The sequence below is a fragment of the Ailuropoda melanoleuca genome, chromosome 8, assembly GCF_002007445.2.
Source record: "Ailuropoda melanoleuca isolate Jingjing chromosome 8, ASM200744v2, whole genome shotgun sequence".
NCBI lineage: Eukaryota > Metazoa > Chordata > Mammalia > Carnivora > Ursidae > Ailuropoda > Ailuropoda melanoleuca.
The window spans coordinates 42,861,288-42,880,188 of NC_048225.1; the positions used below are offsets into that span (position 1 = coordinate 42,861,288).

Here is an 18,901-nt window from a genome sequence, read left to right on the forward strand (position 1 = left end):
GACAGAGATAGAGACAGCCAGCGAGAGAGGGAACACAAGCAGGGGGAGTGGGAGAGGAAGAAGCAGGCTCATAGCAGAGGAGCCTGATGTGGGGCTCGATCCCATAACGCCGGGATCACGCCCTAAGCCGAAGGCAGACGCTTAACCACTGTGCCATCCAGGCGCCCCTNCAGGGTTGTCCAAGCCCAAGTTGTTGACTGGGACCCAGGCCGTGCGCCCTTGTTTCATAGAGATCTTAGGGATGTGGGCTTCTCCTTTAAAGATTTTATTTATTTATTTGAGAGAGAGAGAGAGAGAGAGAGACAGTCAGCAAGAAAGGGAACCCAAGCAGGGAGTGAGAGAGGAAGAAGCAGGCTCCCAGCGGAGAAGCCCGATGAGGGGACTCCTTACGGAGCGTTGTGATCACACCCTAATCCGAAGACAGGTGCTTGGTGACTGCGCCACTCAGGCGCTCCGGGTTGTGGGCTTCTTGATTTTTCAGCCTGCCTTCTGGGGGAGGGGCCTGCCACGCCGGTACTCAGGAAACCCTGTTTGGGTAGAGTCTCCCTGTCCCCTGCGAGGGGCNCCATATGTATTAATTCTGTGGCCGAGGCCAATTCTGTGGCAGAGGCCACAGACTCATTATCTTTTCTTTGCTGGGGGGGACTTCTCCTTCTCGTCATTCTGATGAAGAGAGATTGCAGGGTTGTCCAGAGCCCAAGTGTTGACTGGGACCCAGGCCGTGCGCCCTTGTTTTATAGAGATCTTAGGGATGTGGGCTTCTTCCTTAAAGAGTTTATTTATTTATTTGAGAGAGAGAGAGACAGTCAGCAAGAAAGGGAACCCAAGCAGAGGAGTGGGAGAGGAAGAAGCAGGTTCCCGGTGGAGAAGCCCGATGAAGGACTCCTTACGGAGCGTTGTGATCACACCCTAATCCGAAGACAGGTGCTTGGTGACTGCGCCACTCAGGCGCTCCGGGTTGTGGGCTTCTTGATTTTTCAGCCTGCCTTCTGGGGGAGGGGCCTGCCTGCAGGTACTCAGAAAACCCTGTTTGGGTAGAGTCTCTGTGTCCCTTGCGAGGGGGGATGGGGATGGGCACCCTGTGAGCCAGTATTTCCGGGCTTTTGTTCTCTGGCGGCTTTCCCTGGCAGTCTGCTATGCCTCTTCTGAGAGTCAGAGCAGCAGCAGCCGAAATTCAGCCTCTGTCTCCGAACAGNTTCTTCCTTAAAGAGTTTATTTATTTATTTGAGAGAGAGAGAGACAGTCAGCAAGAAAGGGAACCCAAGCAGGGAGTGAGAGAGGAAGAAGCAGGCTCCCAGCGGAGAAGCCCGATGAGGGACTCCTTCCGGAACGCTGTGATCACACCCTAATCCGAAGACAGGCGCTTAATGACTGCACCACTCAGGTGCTCCGGGTTGTGGGCTTCTTGATTTTTCAGCCTGCCTTCTGGGGGAGGGGCCTGCCACGCCGGTACTCAGGAAACCCTGTTTGGGTAGAGTCTCCCTGTCCCCTGCGAGGGGCGATGGGGATGGGCACCCTGTGAGCCAGTATTTCCGGGCTTTTGTTCTCTGGCGGCTTTCCCTGGCAGTCTGCTATGCCTCTTCTGAGAGTCAGAGCAGCAGCAGCCGAAATTCAGCCTCTGTCTCCGAACAGAGGATCGCGGATCGTTCTCCACTGATGTTCTGGCCACTTTAACTCTGTTTCTGTTGGTGCTGCTCAACCCTGCAGCATTCCGGGCTGTGCGCCCCACACCCGGCGTCCCAGCCCTCACTTCAAGGGCCGGCGCGTCTCTGTCCTTTGTGTTTCTAACCCTGCCAGCCGCCAGTCGCCAGCCGCCCCGTGCGCGCTCCCGGAGCTCCCGGTCTCAGTCTGGTGTCTCGCGGGTGCCGACCGCGAGTCCGCCTGCTCCCCCGTGCAGGTGGCCGGCCAGCCGCCAGCCGCCCCGCGCATGCTCCCGGAGCTCCCGGTCTCAGTCTGGATCCAGTGAGCACACCGGAGTTCCGGAGGTCCGTGAGATGCTTGGTGGCGCGCGCTCCTGGCTCACGGTCTCAGTCTGCTGTTTCGAGGGTGCAGGTCCGCGGTCCGCCCGCTCCCCGGTGCAGATGGCCCGCCAGCCGCCCCGTGCGCGCTCCCGGAGCTCCCGGTCTCAGTCTGGATCCAGTGAGCACACCGGAGTTCCAGAGTTCCGTGAGATGCTTGGTAGCGCGCGCTCCCAGCTCACGGTCTCATCTGCTGTCTCAAGGGTGCGGGTCCGCGGTCCGCCCGCTCCCCCGTGCAGGTGGCTACCGTTTCCCAGGGCTCTGACACAGCAGCTCCCTCCCCCTTCTGTTTAGCTTCCGATATCTGTGCGCGGTTTCACGGCTCCCCACTTCGTACCTCAATACTCAGCGCTGGAGATGTTCATTTGTAGGGATCCAGATGTATCTTCCTGCGTCTCAGGCTGATTCCGTGGATGTTCCTGCTGGTCTGGTACCTATCCAGCTCAACTAGGGGACCGGCTGAAAAAGGGGTTCCCTACTCCTCCGCCATCTTAACTCCTCACCCCGGTATATACATTTTTCTATTATCTAGGTAATAGAGAAGAGATGTTGAAGAAATAGGACCAAAGGGAGCTAAGTTTGATGAGATCAAGAGTCATTAGAGAAGGCAGGCCGGGGAGGTTGGTAAGAGGTGGACCTTACAGAGCATGGGAGCAATGGAATTGACAATGTGAAGGGCAGGATAAGGAGCTGTTGAAAACAATTGTTTCCTACTTCCCACTTTTGCCTGAGGCCAGCACGAGCTGGACTAATCACTTCAGGCTCAGACCAGTCTCAGTGAGCAAACAGACAACAGTCTAAATCACTCACTCTGCCAGATCTGCAGAACCAAATCCCAGAGTTTCTCACCCTTGGCACTGGAGACAATTCTTTGTCGTTAGGGGCTGGGAAGTGGGAGGCTGTCCTGTGCACTGTGAATGTTCAGCAGCATCTAAGGCCTTTACCCACCAGATGACAATGGCACTCCCAACACCTGGGAGGACAACCAAAAATGTCTCCAAACATTACCAACTATCTCTGGGAGGGTGTTCAAAATTGCGCCCAGCTGAAACCACCGAACTAGAGGAAGCCTTACAGATTTTTTAGGTGGACCTCTCATATAATCTTAAGTACTGATAAAACCCTGAGAACTATCTAGTCTAACCAGTTCTCTGCTTCATGAGTCCCTTCCGTGATGACCATAAAAGATCACGATACAGCTTTTGCTTAAAATTTTCCTAGAATGAGAAAACTCTCAACTTTGCCAGGCAACCAGATCCATTTTTTGGACACTTCTATTTGAAAATTCTTCCTCATCACTGCACTGAAATCTACCTTCTCTAAATTACACCTGTAATTTCTAGTTCATTAAAAAGAAAAAAAAAAAGGAACCTTCCACAAAACCTGTCCTTCAAAGATGATAAACTCATACTTCATCCCTCTGTAGGTCAGAACTACAAGGGACACTTAAACATTCTCAATCAATTTTTTAGGTACTCAATGGTAAAGGAGTCACCCAATACATTCTATGGAGGAAGAGAGTAATTGGACTATCTTTCAGCTCCAGACAGGTCCAAACCTGGATCACATATGCATTTATAGCAACATTTATAAACCCTTTTTTTCTTCTCATTTAAGCTTTCATATCCTCAAAAATACACCTATAACTTAAGGAATAACGGGTTTTTTTCCTAATTATTTCCTTTTCATTTAAATTGCATTCAATTCTGATAAAGTTTTAAATTCTTTTTAAAAAAGATCTCCCTCATTGCTGGGCTAAATGATATATATTCCTTAAACATACTAAGACTCTTCATTTTGCTGTTTTACTGTATTCACTGCTTTCTTAGATGTTAGTCCTTAATTTTGTAAAATTTCATTTTTTTTCTTTGTTAATTGGTGCTTTGAATTTTGGACTGCTAAATTTCTAGAATACATTTTTAAAGTGTCTGATAAAACTAAAGCACACAACTTTCCCATTGAGAAAATATATTTTAGAAATGGCTTAAGGCAAAAGTATTTTCATAAGACTTTAAATCGTTTGTGTTTTGACTGTATAATTAACCTCACCTATCCAAAACCCAGCCGGTTAATAAGTCTAAATACCTAAAACGGCAGTTTTGGGGCGCCTGGGTGGCACAGCGGTTAAGCGTCTGCCTTCAGCTCAGGGCGTGATCCCAGTGTTGTGGGATCGAGCCCCACATCAGGCTCCTCCGCTATGAGCCTGCTTCTTCCTCTCCCACTCCCCCTGCTTGTGTTCCCTCTCTCGCTGGCTGTCTCTATCTCTGTCGAATAAATAAATAAAATCTTTTTAAAAAAATAAAAAAATAAAAATAAAATAAAATAAAAGTTTTGTTTTTCAAACAAAGAAAATCTTTGTTCAAATGGAATCAAATCTGTAAAAACCTTCATAAGTACAATAAATTAAGTAGAAATGCTCTGCTTGAGGTACTGTTTTGTCTCCCATGCCATGCCATACAGTAGTTCTGGAGAGGCTCTGCAAAACTCTACATGAGAATATCTCAGGAAACACTATCTTGACACATAGTTTGGGGGGAAAAAAAAGTTCAGAGCCCAAAAGAGATGCCACAACTAGCATGTACTTGATTTACAGTAAATTACCTCATGTCCTTTCTCACAGTAAGTCTGTTTCTTAATTCACATGTCATTCTAGAAATGTGGGTTAAGTGGTCTCAAAAACGTAGTAGCAAATTCATAGAACAGAAAGGTAAGAGACTGGGATGTTAGAGAAAGGCATAAAGCAAAATAGGAAATTGGTGAAGAATGTTATATTGTTTGTAAAAGGTAAGAGACTGGGATGTTAGAGAAAGGCATAAAGCAAAATAGGAAATTGGTGAAGAATGTTATATTGTTTGTAAAGTCGGCTACAACAATTTCTCCCATCCCTATGTGTATGCCCCCTTGCAATTTGACTTTGCTGCTCTGTTCATCAGAGTTAAAGAAAGGGAGAGAGACTAGTTTCCCTCCCTTCCTGAGTTAGCCCTATGATTTGCTTTCATCAACAGAATATGGCAAAAGTGACACTGTGTGACTCCCAAACCTAGGTTCCAGTATCACCTCTTGGGACCTTGAGATCACTGTTTAAAGAAGCCAAAGCTAACCAAGCGGAGGGGAAGAGACCAGGGAGACAGAGAAGTGAATCCTAGCTCAACATCATCTAAGACCACAAAGCACCAGAAGATTAGAGTTGTGTGAGTGATCCCAACAGAGACCAGCAGAAGACCTGCCTGGCTAAGCCCAGGCGAAACTGCTGATGCACAGAATTATAGGTAAATAAAACTGCTCCTGTTTTGAAGCCACTAAGTTTGGGGGTGGTTCACTATACAGCAATAGATAATAAGTAAGCTAAGCTCAAAATTAATAGTCATCTGGAGATCATTCAGTGTAGAGTAACAAACCCTACCCAATTTGATAGGTCCTAAATGTACAAATATTATGGTATTATAAAATATTTCATATTAATATTAATAACAAACAATTTAAGTTGTTTGTTATGTTCTAGTTAAGAAAGAAATATGTGACACCTTTTAGAAACAATTTAATCTAGGATGATTTGAAATATTTTAATGAATCCAAAAATGTATAGAAAACTTGGGATTTTGCATTACTAAATACCAATGAATTGTTGGTTTTACATATATGATAGAAATTATAATAATAGAATAAAATTCTTTAGCTCCTATATTTCCTTATATATTCCATCAGTGTTGAATAGGAAATCAACTATGGATATATAAAACTTAGAACATACTTTTTATGACCTAATAAAGATGCATATTTTGGCAGCTAACACATCTTTATCCAATTCTTTATCCAAAAGGTTGGCTGAAAAATATCTTAGAACCATTCAATTGTTGTAGCAGGAGAAACTGTGCATAAGTGACCCATAGCTTCAGTTTTTCCTTCCTATAACATTCCATAGTGATGTAATATAAGGGAAAATGTTTTAAATACTAAAAGTAAGACCATTTAATTAAGCAAACACTATAATTACCAGTATATATATATTTGCCTCATAACCTGGTGCTATAGCCAAAAGAAAACACACACCAAAAAAAGTGTTATAGAGTCTGAACTACATAGGTAGTATGTTTTTCTTAAAGGAAACTCAACTTCACGTGATGACCTACAGCACAGCCTACCAAGAAGTAACTTTCCAATATAGATATTCTGTAAATAAGACTTAAGCATACCTACTACCAATCCTACTAAGTCAAAGGAAGTTTGAAAACAGGACTGTTTTTCACGGGCAAGGCACCTGGAGAAGATTACCTAGGGGCCCCACCGATCCCGAGCAGGACTGCATTACATCGAGAATTCACCACAGTCTAGAACTGAGGTTCTCAACCTATTTGTGTGCTCAAAGCACTTCGGAATTAAGAAATTTAAGACTCAGTGCTCGCTTCGGCAGCACATATACTAAAATTAGAACGATACAGAGAGGATTAGCATGGCCCCTGCGCAAGGATAACATGCAAATTCATGAAGCGTTCCATATTTTTTATTAAGGAGGGCACATATTGCATGGTGCACTGGGTGTTATACGCAAGTAATAAATCATGGAACTTTAAAAAATAATTAATTTTTTTTAAAAAAGTTAAAAATTGAGCTACCCTATGATCCAGCAATTGCACTACGGGGTATTTACCCCAAAGCTACAGACGTAGTGAAGAGAACGGCCACATGCACCCAATGTTCATAGCAGCATTGTCCACACACACACAAAAAAAGAAATTTAAGACTCAGAATAACACCAAAGTCAGCCATGGTTACAACTACTACTACAATAGAGCAATGGATCACAGTTTCTATAAAAGGATTCATTGTTTGTCTCATTTTAAGGATCTAAAACTCTGTTTTCCAACATTACATCATTATGGAATGCTATGGGAAGGAAAGACGAAGTAATAGTTCAGATATAATAGTTCAAATATACAGACTTTCTGCTGCTGAACCAAACAGCTTAGAAGGTCTTTTTAAATCACCCTTTAGAAGAGGATAACAGATGTGTTATCGGCCTAAATATGTATCTTTATTAGGTCATTAAAGAGCACGTTGCACAAAAACAAAACAAAACACACACACACAAAAGAAAGAACAAAGAGGTCTGTAGAAACTTTTGGATGTGACAGATAGGTTTATGGCACTGATTGTAGCAAGGAATTCACAGCTGTATAGCTATCTCCAAACTCATCAAGTTGTATACATTATTAATGTACAGCTTTTGGTATGTCAATCATACCTCAAAAAAAGTAGTCTTTCTAAAAAGAATTGTATTCTATGTTTTATGTGTCCACAACTGACCTCCTATTCAACACCGACTTAATATTCAATCTACTCACCCATTCCACAAAAATTTCGTGAATACATGCTACCATGCTGGAGATCCAGTAGAGAACAACAGATATAGGACCTACTGGTTTGGAAGCTTGAAAGTTGCCCTTCAATAGAGTCTCTGAGTATAAGTGGATACTCATCTAACTGTAGAGGCCGAGTTCTCAAATGGCCCAGACCATTCTTTGGTGCTGGCTTCTCATCACACTGTAGGTATCTCAGACTTTTTCACTCTGCATGATTCATTAAGGTCAATGTTCTGCTGTATGATGTCACAAGAGAACTATATAGTTGCAACAACAATAAAAGTTTGGTATTTATTAAAATTTGGCAGCACACCTTCCATGGGACACTACTAGAGAGGCACCAGTTTGACTCGCAGCAGGCAGAGGAATCTGATATCTTAGTATCCAAAGAGACCATTTTACAAATGCTTACTGACATTCATCAAGCTATCAGAGACAGCTCTAGCCAAAATGTAGTTTATAAATTTACAATGTAAAACTTAACTGCCAAAGCAACAATACATTCTAAGGCTCTTATTAATGAATACTCTTCTTGTATTCTAAATGTAAGCTCCGTAAGAAGCTGGATTATAAACAGAAGATTTCCTGGTGAACAAAGCATCAGAGCAAGATGAATTCAATATACAGTGATGTCAAGCTAAAAACAAAAAAACAAAAACAAAAACACAATTCTATTAAATCAGGAGAAATACACCAATCACACACAGGACATTTATACTCTCAGGCCATGGCATTCCCTCAACTATACTGGCACTGCTAACTTTCAATCTACAACTCCTAGTTCTCCCTTTTATGAATGATCAACACCCTCTGTAATTTACAAAGTCCTTCTTTAGAATTATTATTATATTCCATTACATTTCAGCCAAATTTTATTCTGACCTAGGAACCGTTCTGATCCTTTAGAGTAATCACATATCTCTGCTTTAATCCACATTTTGTAACTCCCACATTGGGACAAGAGATAGTCAAAGTTACTACCATTTACCAGCAAGAAAAAAAAATGCAGAAGAGCTCAAGTGGGCAGTGTTAAAGTAATTAAACAAGAGAGTCTTCAGACTGAGGGGGCTCCACGCTTTGGCAACCTTCATACACAAGCCAAAACCTAAGCTAGAATAAATTCTGTAAATGCCTCAAGGTTAAGAAAGTGAAACCTAAGAACAACCAATCACAACAATCAACAAACTACGTTTTCCCAAATAAGGCACCCAATTAAGCTATAGCCAATCAAATAATTTCCTTGCATTGCTTCCATTTCTGCTGTACTAAAGCCCTTCCCCGCGCCTGTCCACAGAGCACTCCCAGCCACTTTCAGTTTGGTGTTGCCCGATTAAATTTTTCATTTGCTCAAATAAACTCTTCTAAATTTTACTGTCTCCGTATATCTTTAAACAGTTCAAAACTGAACGAAGTCTACACATTCTACTAAAAAAACAATGACTTTTATGCAGATTAGTTGTATTACCTGTTAATATTCACTACCAGCTATTGGGTGTTTGCTATGTATCAAGCCTTATTCTTCACAGACAGATATGTAAGATATAGAGATATACAGACATATAGTATAGACAGATATATAATATCTGATTTTGTCCTCTTAATAAATCATATGTATCACTATACCCATTTTACATGAGAATACTAAAAAAGTTAATAAACATGCCCAAGCTCTCACAGCTCTGAAGTCAAAGAGCCCTTTCTTTTTTTTTTTTTTTAAAGATTTTATTTATTTATCTGACAGAGAGAGAGAGAGCCAGCGAGAGAGGGAACACAAGCAGGGGGAGTGGGAGAGGAAGAAGCAGGCTCCCAGCAGAAGAGCCCAATGTGGGGCTCGATCCCAGGACCCCGGGATCACGCCCTGAGCTGAAGGCAGACGCTTAACGACTGAGCCACCCAGGCGCCCCCAAAGAGCCCTTTCTTTACCTATTTACTATCTGCTATACTATCTCAAGAGAATTTCAATGCTTTATACTTGGCGATCTTCACAAACAAGGGCTCAATAGGAAAGAGTGGTTTAAAAACAGATTTCTTTAGTTCTGTCTTCCGAAACTCCACCTCCCAATCAACTAAATGAGCTTTAAAAGGAATAAAGAGAAGAGAATGCATACCAACTCAAGGGAGTGAATGGTTGAGAGTACCATTCTGTAATGGTTCTTGCAGCCTCCCCAATTCTACAGGGTCTCCTTAGGTTTCTGTCTTTTCTCCTAATTCTCTTCGATATATTTTTTACTCTGTGGACCTCACTAAGTCCGTGACAATAGGATGCCTAAGGATGGAAAACCAGGGATAGAGAACTTAGCAATAGCAATGACAGCTTTTAGATAAATCTTTCACAAAATAGGCATATATGAAAAGTACATAGTTATGTGATGGTAATAAAGTTATTATTTGTAGGAAATACCAAAATCCAACTTCATTGAAAACTTAAGACTCCAAAGTTTGTTGGAGTGTGTTATTCTGGAAAGTCCTGAGGTTCTAAATCCTTAGTGTGCGTGATCTTGGGCAACTGAGACAGCCTCTCTGAGGCTCAGTTTTCTATTTGGAAAAATGGGGCTAAGAATGCATACCTTTTGAGCTATTTGAGGACTTAATAAAGTAATAAATGCATGTAAGGCATTTAGCACATTACCTGGCACAGTGACGAGGGTCAATAAGTGGTGGTGATTACTGTTACTACAGCCTGGAAAATTTATGCTTTCAATTAAGTAAACAATGTTACCTAACGACAAATCATTAAACTAGAAACATGTGGTCTTTGAATCCCAGCAAGAGATCTAAGGAACACCTGGTAAGTCTCCTTAACTATTTCAGGTACAGCAAAGATCACAGGGAATCAGAGAACAAGAGCCATAAGGTAAGAGGATCACAGCAAAACTTTCAAGGGCCATACAAAAGCAGAATTATTAATTTCACCACCCCAGGTAAAACTTTAAAATATTTTAAAGCATAAAACTTGGTGATGCAAGAACTTAATGTCCCAAAACAAATAGCCCAAGGCTTCAAACTAAAACACATCTGAGCTACAATTACTAAAAAGTTTCCTACCTCCCTTTCCTCATCCTTTACCCTAGCATTCTGTGCCATACGTATCATCAATAAATTTACTCAGAAAAACCCTAAGAGTGATAGCTAGCTACTACTTTGGTAGGTATACTGTCTCCTCATGCCTTGCCTAGATCAAATGCATGTCTTCATAATTTTCAACATTACAGGGAGAAAGGAGAGAGGGAGAGAGAATTTTTATTAACCTTACCTTTAAGTGGACTATTCTGACCAACACAGGTTCTAACATACATACTAAAACCAAAAAATATATATATTAAAGTAAAGAATCCAGGCATGGAGATAATTTCAAGTTTACTCACCCATTGCAACAACATGTAAACAAGACTTTAATGAAAATGAAAATAAAATCCCCAAAATAATGGTTCCTGCTAGAATAGTTTTAAATTATTAGTATCCTGCCAAAATACCTTTAAAGATTAAACTTGTATACACTAAACTTTTTATTCTGATTAACTATACTATATGTGTGTACTAAATATTCTCAAACTAATATTAAATGTGAATACTCCTAACAGTTGTTTCTGATTAGCCTCTTAGCAACACTACCACAGGTTACATTATGGATACTTTAGAAAAATTTGCCCTCACTGTGAGATTTGTTTTTATATTATTTTATTTAATAAATCTTCATCTCTGAACAATTATGAAAATAATCTGTACTGTGAGATAGGAAGAAAAGAGCATAACATTTAAAAATCCCTGCATGAGTTAAATGTACCATCACTTGCCTTTCTGTAGTCCTGGAGTAATTTGAGATTAATTATGACAAATTTCCACAATTCTTAATTTTTATTCATTATATACAGACATGTATCACCAGCATTAGTGAATACTAAGTCACAACATTTCACACAAATGACTACATATCACTCTCAGATGCAGTTTCTGAAGTTTTGCCCACAATCTGGGACAGAGTATGGACTTTTCAAACTAGATGCATATCACTTCCTCACTTTATGAAATGTTACTACAAAGCTGTGTTTCAGCTTTTACTTTGTAAAAGTATTACAAAATGAATTACATTTTAAATGATTAGAACAGTAGCTCACAACCACCTGTGCAAACATAAGTGACCAGTTAGGTCTAGTAATAAAAAGGAAAATGAAGATTTATTATAATCAGTAAGAAAGTATATCCCCATGTTCATCCTATCAAGCCTTTCTGCCTTGGGGTGGCTGGATGGCTCAGTCAGTTAAGGGTCTGATTTCGGCTCAGGTCATGATCTCAGGATCCTGGGATCGAGCCTCACATCAGGCTATGTGCTCAGTGGGCAGCCTCCTTCTCCTTCTCCTTCTGCCCCTCCCCTCAACTTCATGCTAACTCTCTCTCTCTCTCTCAAATAAATAAATAAAATCTTTAAAAAAAAAAAAGTGTATCTGCCAAAGAGGTTTTATCTCTCTGAGGGGAGACAAAGACCCACCAAGGCACTCACTAGTTTTCTTAATTCTCCAATTCCCCACCCTTTTGATCAGCAGCATGAGAAACAATGAGGGGCAGAGCATGGGATATGGACTCAGGACAAGGAAGGGACACAGAACATGAACAAAATCTAACAAATTACCATGCTTAGCCAACTTTTAGGTCTGAAAAATAAGAAACTACCTCTTATTCATCTCCCCAAGACCTACATTACATTAGCATCACAAATGTTAAGTAGTTAACTGATATTTTTTCAAAATCTGACTGTAACATCACTTGCTATATCAAACTTTCAAAGAATATCAAGGTTTCACACAAACTGTGGTATTAAATTATGTCCCACTACAGAAATGGAAATGACTCTATCCTACTCCAGCGTCTGACCCCTCCCAAGTATTAGTTTTCACCTAAAATATCTATGCTATCCAACAACATCTAGATAACTACAAATACCTTCTAGCTGGCTTCTTAGTATTCACTTCTCCCAATCCATAGTAAATTGACAGACATGTCTTTCCTAATGCACCATCTTCATCATACCATTCTTAATCAAATATCTACAGTAAGTCTTCATTGCTTATCGAAAATCCAAAGCCACCATTCCATCAAACAATCTTGGAACTATCCCATTTCACTTCACACTACTCCTTAAAACCACCCTATGTTTCAACCATGTTCCCATACCTTCCTTATAACTTATCTCCACACCTATTTTCTTCCATCTATGTAACTTCTCATTTCCTCTGAGGCTCATAGCCACCATTTCTTTCAGTAGCATACAAAGAATGTAGATGACATAGTCCCTGACTTTTGCCACAGACAAAACTAGCAAAAATTATTTTAATTCAACAACAATTAGCATTAAATAATAAACACTGATTTAAACTAGAGTAAGTGCTCACAGAATGTACATTCCATACTGTCTGAGAGAATTTCATGCAGAAGGTAGAGCAGAACAGGTAGAACTCAGAAAAGAACCACAAAGGGCATTTCAGATAGAAGAAACAATATGAATACAGAATAGTTATAGAAACAAGTATTATATTGTACTTTGTAGGGAAGCAGTAGGAAGAAAAGTTGAATACACAAGAAAGGAACAAATTATAGATGGTCTTAAATACTAGGCCAAAGGGCCTGGGTTTGATGGGTCATTTGTATGAATATTCAATCCACCCATTCATAGAACAAAGATTGGCCAAGTAAACCTATTACAGATTCATAAGGGACTTTCAGAAAGAGGCCAAAAACAAAATGAACGAGAAAAACAAAAAGCAAGGGAAAAGACCTCCCAGATTATCTCCAGTAATTGAGTCAAAAGAGGACAAGCATCCAGAAACAAGTAATGGCAGTGAAGCTAGAGAGAAAAGAGTAATTCTAGAAATTATTTGAATGAGAAGAACCTAGAAAAGACTATATAGAGTAGAAAAGGAAAAGAAAGAATAAAGGCAAAAATATTTTATTTGGGGAGATGGTATAACAAGGAATAGTTAAGAGATTCACTCTGGAGTCATTCTACCAACACTTGAATGGGAGAAAACTTCTACATAGGTCTTTCAAGTTTCTGCATGTTTTACAAGACAGGCACTCACCTTTTGTTCCAGACTGTCTGTCAAGGATGTCTGCGTACACTGAAAAACTTTGGAAGATACAGTTTTTTGCTCTGGAGCAAAAAAGCATGCTTACTGCCCATTATAAAAGATTTGGGTTCTCCAGGCTCAGAGTTTTCTGCTTGTCATGCAATCTACTGTGTTTGCAGGTGTCACATGGTGCTCTTCACTTCACCCTAGAACAATGAGGGCTCCAGAAACCATCACAAGAAAATAACAATATTCCTTCTACTGCTATTGCTCTTATAGTCTTTTGTTTCTGAACAGAAATCTCATGTCTTCTGCCAACATCCATGAAACCAAGGCAGGCTAATTTGTTAGCGTGAAGGTAGGGTAAAATCTCGACTCTTTATAATACTTGACAACATCCTACTTTTCAAGAGTGTGATCATGTGGCATTTAGTTGATTTTAAACCATAGTTTTCTGTAAAATGAAAATAACAATAGCATCTACTTCATAGGTTATCAACATTAAACTAAATGAGAAAATCCATATAACTAAATTAGCACAATGCTTGACAACAAATTGTCAATCATTATTACGGGTAATATGTTATGCACACACACATCTGCATAATATAATAGTATTATATTATAAAGATACCCGTGTGGTTTGCCACTTTTGCCTCAAAAGTCATATAGATTAATAAAACTGCAAACTACTGAAGGGGAAATGATATAAATACTTTTATAAAATTTTCTTTAAAATAAAAACCAGAAGCATGCATGTATATTTACGTATGGGAGGTGTTTTTAAATCTCCTATGTCTAAGCAAATGTAATTACAAGACAGATTCCCTTACTATCATTACACATACAATGCATGTGTAATGGTCATTAAAATAAAGTTCCTGAATGGCTTAATATAAATTTAATATTAAAATATTTTAGCAACTAAGTAAAGTTTTTCAGTGTAGTAATTATATATGTAATTTTATCAAATACCAGGTTTTTGAAAACATGAGGGGGAAAAGGCACATTATACATAAACCTAAATTATTTCTCATGTTTCCCAAAGTAGGAGCTTTCATAATGTACAGCTGAAATTAGCTGTCATCATACAATAAAATTAACTTCTTCAAGTAGCAGATATCTTAACAATGACCTAAACAATTAGCATGTTATATTCATTGACTGCATCAGTAAAGATATATATTTTACAAGATTACAAAGGATGAGAGCCCAAACTCTGTACTGCATAAAATCTTAAAGTTAGTGAAATTTAAACTGAATCTACTAACACTCTAGTTAAAACCTCAGTAAAATGGCAAGCTATACAGACTCATTACATTTTCTTTTCCCAAAGCAGTTTATTTTCCATACAAAAAATAATGCTAATGAACAGAATGTGAAAGATGTAAAAGACAGTATTTTTAATAAAAATTTAGTTGCACTTAAAATTCCAACATATCAGATTTTATTTATGTTAACATAATCCTTCTCTAAGACAGAATGATAGAGCAGCATCAAGATCTTCTGGGATTGAATTCCTGAATTTATAATTCCTAGCAATGTGATTTTGGAAAACCTATTTAACTTTTCTGTACCTCAGTTTCTGAAATGTGTTTTACTTAACAAGAATGAAAATTAAAATGAATTTTTTTTAAATAACAGCACTAACATATTAAGCTTCTTCCATTCCTAAAAGCTAAACTAATACAATGGAATATTATTCAGTACTTAAAGAAAAAAAAAAAAAAAGAGCCATCAAGCCCGATAAGACACAGTGGAATCTTAAATACATATTACTAAAAATAGAATAAAAATTAATTAATTAAAAATGCATATTACTAAGCAAAATAAGCTGAAAAGGCTACACACCATCTGATTTCATCTATATGACATTCTAGAAAAGGCAAAGAAACTATAAAATGATCAGTTGCCAGAGGTTTGCAGGGAAGAAGGGATGGATAGATAGAACACAGGGGATTTTTAAGGCAATGAAACTTTGTATTATACTATAATGGCAACTACAGTCATTATAGATTTATCATAACCCATAGAAGGAACAACAGAAGAGTGAACTCTGAAGTGAAGTCTGGACTTCGGTTGGTAATGATTGTCTGCGTAAGTTCTTCAATTGTAACAAATTTACTACTCTGGTGGGGTACGCTGATAAGAAGGGAGGCTCAGAGAGGGAGGAGGAAATATGAGAATCCTTCACACTTTCCTCTTAACTTTGTTGTGAACCTAAAACTTCTCTAAAAAATAAAGTCTACTGATATTTAAGAAAAAACTAAAATAAATCATAAAATGACTTATACACCATAAAGACAATATCTTGAATTAATTCTAAGATTACCAAAAACCTAACAAGATTATTCAAATATCCAGTTAGGTTACTTTCCAAATAATAACATTTTTGTATGCATGTAGACAAAGCCTAAAGCCCTGTGAATGCCCATATGAATTATAATATTTAGGTGGATAAGCTATTTCCTATTAAAAATAAAATTAGCTCTCATCTCATAATTTAAAACCATTGTTTCACTTCTGTAAAATAATTATCAAGTTGAGAATTATGAATTATTTTACTCATATTTTAATAAGAAGTTTATAACAAATATTAATGAGACTTAGAGAAGGACAAGTTATATTGAGGATTAAAGTGAAATTCCATTATAAGTAGACGGGTTCAAGGAAAAGATTCAAAGGGTAACTGGCAAACTTCTCTCCCGGCTTTACAAACTCAAGCTCTTTCTTCCCTCTACTCACTCACTTAGGCCTAGGCTAGTTTTCTCAAATGCTTCAACTTGAGAAGTCTGCAGGCATCCATCTCATGCCCAACAAGCTCAATAATTATTAAATACTACTACTCTATGCTCAGTTGAGTAAATTATTGCCCATTCAAGTTCACAATCAGTAGTTCCAAAGTGAATGCTTGTACATAAAACAGAGCTCTGAGTAGAGGTCACAGCTTTCTGTGTTTACACTTCCCCACACAATTAATCTTGCAGCTGCACTTGATTAGTTTTTGACATGAATACACTGTCTCAGAGAGGTCAATACAAGGAGGTTTCCATCCTCTTGACAATCCCTCTAACCTATGCCATTCAAAAACATTAAACCACTTGTAATAGCATTGCACAAGGAGTTCCCCAGTGTATGCACTCTAAGAAAATTCTCTGTGGTCAATGCTGCATTCTCTAGACTGCAAAAGGTAGTCTGAACGTGTCCTTCTTTGTGAGTAGTTTTTTAAAAAAGCAAAAGTTCATTTTTGTGCAAGCATCAGCCCAAATTTCCAATGTGGATATCATACTATTTCAGCAGAAACAGAACTAAAAGAATAAGGATAATCACTACAAACCTAGGATTTCAGGTTAAGTTCTTCTCCCTTTAAATATAAATCACTAATCTGTCTTCATTAAAACAGAAATCATGATAATAGGTCATTCACACCAACAATTATATTAATATGACACAGACATGGATGAATATAAGAAAAGTGACATGTATATGAAGTCATTCAAGTACTGAATTATGAATTAATTTTCCCAAAAGGTAGAAAAAAAACATATATTTCACACAAATACATATATATGCACACACTTCTTTTTTTACACCATGGCTTGTGAAAACTGGTGGTTTTATCCAAACCAAAATGTTGACAGAAAGTATCAATCATACTACAGAGTAATGGTTAAAATGGGGAAAAAATTAAAAATTATAGATACACGTACATGTATATACATACACAAAGGCAATTACACACAGAGAGAGCATACGTGTTGTAAGTATATTTCTCTCATAAAATTAGTCTGTTTGTAAAGTGGCAGAACTATACACCCACCCGTGTACAGATATGCCTAACTGCAGAGAAAAGCTTGTTTCTATGATTAAGAAGCAATAGCTTGAAAACAATTCTACAGTTAAAAAAAAATCTAATAAAAAATTACAACTAAATTTTTACAAAGTAAATAATAATTTCACGCCCAAGTTACCATGTTTGTTGTCAAACATGGCATAACTTTATGCGACCCTTAACAATTTGCAATGTCCTTGCTGAGTGGCCTAGGTCAGGATCTGTAAAAATTGCCATATGCCTTCCATTCCTGGTGTAGACTTTGAGTGGAAACTTAATCAGCTAGGGGAAACACACCACCATAGACTTGATACATTATAACAACTGTTACCTAACGCTCTTGAACTAATAAGGTGATGTAGTTATAAGGACTTCTAACACAGTTACTAACTTAAACTGACTTCTGGGATGTGGGGTTGTGGGGGAAAAAAACACTATCATAAAAGAATTTGTTTAGAAGAAATATACAGCTACTGTTCAAAATCTAACCAAGAAAATAAAATCCTTTGGAAATGCCAAAACAATAATTGGGAATCTCAAGAGAATCATTTACTTATTTCTTGAAAACTTTTTGGACAATTTCAGTTTGCAATCAATGAGTGGAATCTAATTTAACAAGAGACATACTAATCTAAAGTCATACAGAACATATCTAGTTCAACTCTGATCTCTAGTGCCTTTTATATGAGTATTTTAGTTCTGCATCATGCAAAACATTCACATAAAGTAAAACTAGGAGTTAAAATTCACAGGGCCATCCTAAGAGCTTATTTTTTTTTATCTACCCTGTTTATGAAATAAGCAACTCCTAATTTATTACAAAATAACCAAAACTTTAGCTTATCAAAATTTCTCTTCTAACACTCAGTTCTCCCTGCCTTGCCAGCTTTCTCAGCCTCTGCAAGGCACTCACCGTGGGGGACTAAGACAACCAGCTGGAGGGCCTAATGCCAAGGGGCAATGTGTCCAGCACTGTCTCTGGAACTCGGGTCCCAAACACAGCCCCATGGCATCTGTCAGATGGCTGTGAAAGTGAGCTAAGCAGGGTCCTTATCTGTACAGAGTGACCAGGGCAGGGGATGGCAGGCCAGTATAGCAACGGCCTCTCTGTACTGAGCACAGGCTGATTTCTCTGGTCCCTGTAAATACTGGATCAACGAATGAATCAAACTCTACTAAGGGGAAAAAAAATTCTTTCTCCTAACATATGATGAATATGTCCTCATTTAAATTTTCTATATTTCCTACCCTCAAGTACATATCATAAATTCCATTTCTAAAGATAGCTGAAAAAAAAAAATAAAGATAGCTGGAGACAAATTGGGTATACTTAATAAAAGACAGAATTTCTTTAAAAGAACACATCGCTATTTCCTCAAAAAAAGAGGTCAAAATCTTCATTTGAATTTTCTTCTCAAATTGTGAATCTTTTTTGTCAAGGAAAATGGGAATGGCAGCTAAAGACAGACAGAAATTAAGAGCATGAATATGTTCTCAAACATGTGATTCTGTTAGAATAATAAGCATAACTCACATTGATTGCAAACCTTAGTGCTTATCTAGGATTTATTTCTATATCCCAGCCCAATAATTAGTCTTTAATCGAAGAGCTTTCCTATTTTTTCAGTA

The 18,901-nt window shown here is 38.6% G+C and overlaps 1 protein-coding gene and 1 non-coding gene across 3 annotated transcripts in view; one reads left to right on the forward strand and one right to left on the reverse strand.

Moving 5' to 3' along the window:
- TMEM135 (transmembrane protein 135) overlaps positions 1-18,901 on the reverse strand; it is a 248,001-nt gene that overhangs the window by 104,125 nt on the left and 124,975 nt on the right. The gene's annotated exons all lie outside the window — the stretch shown is intronic.
- Positions 6,414-6,520, forward strand: LOC117803656. Its single transcript, XR_004627593.1, has one exon. It is a non-coding gene; the product is annotated as a U6 spliceosomal RNA (small nuclear RNA).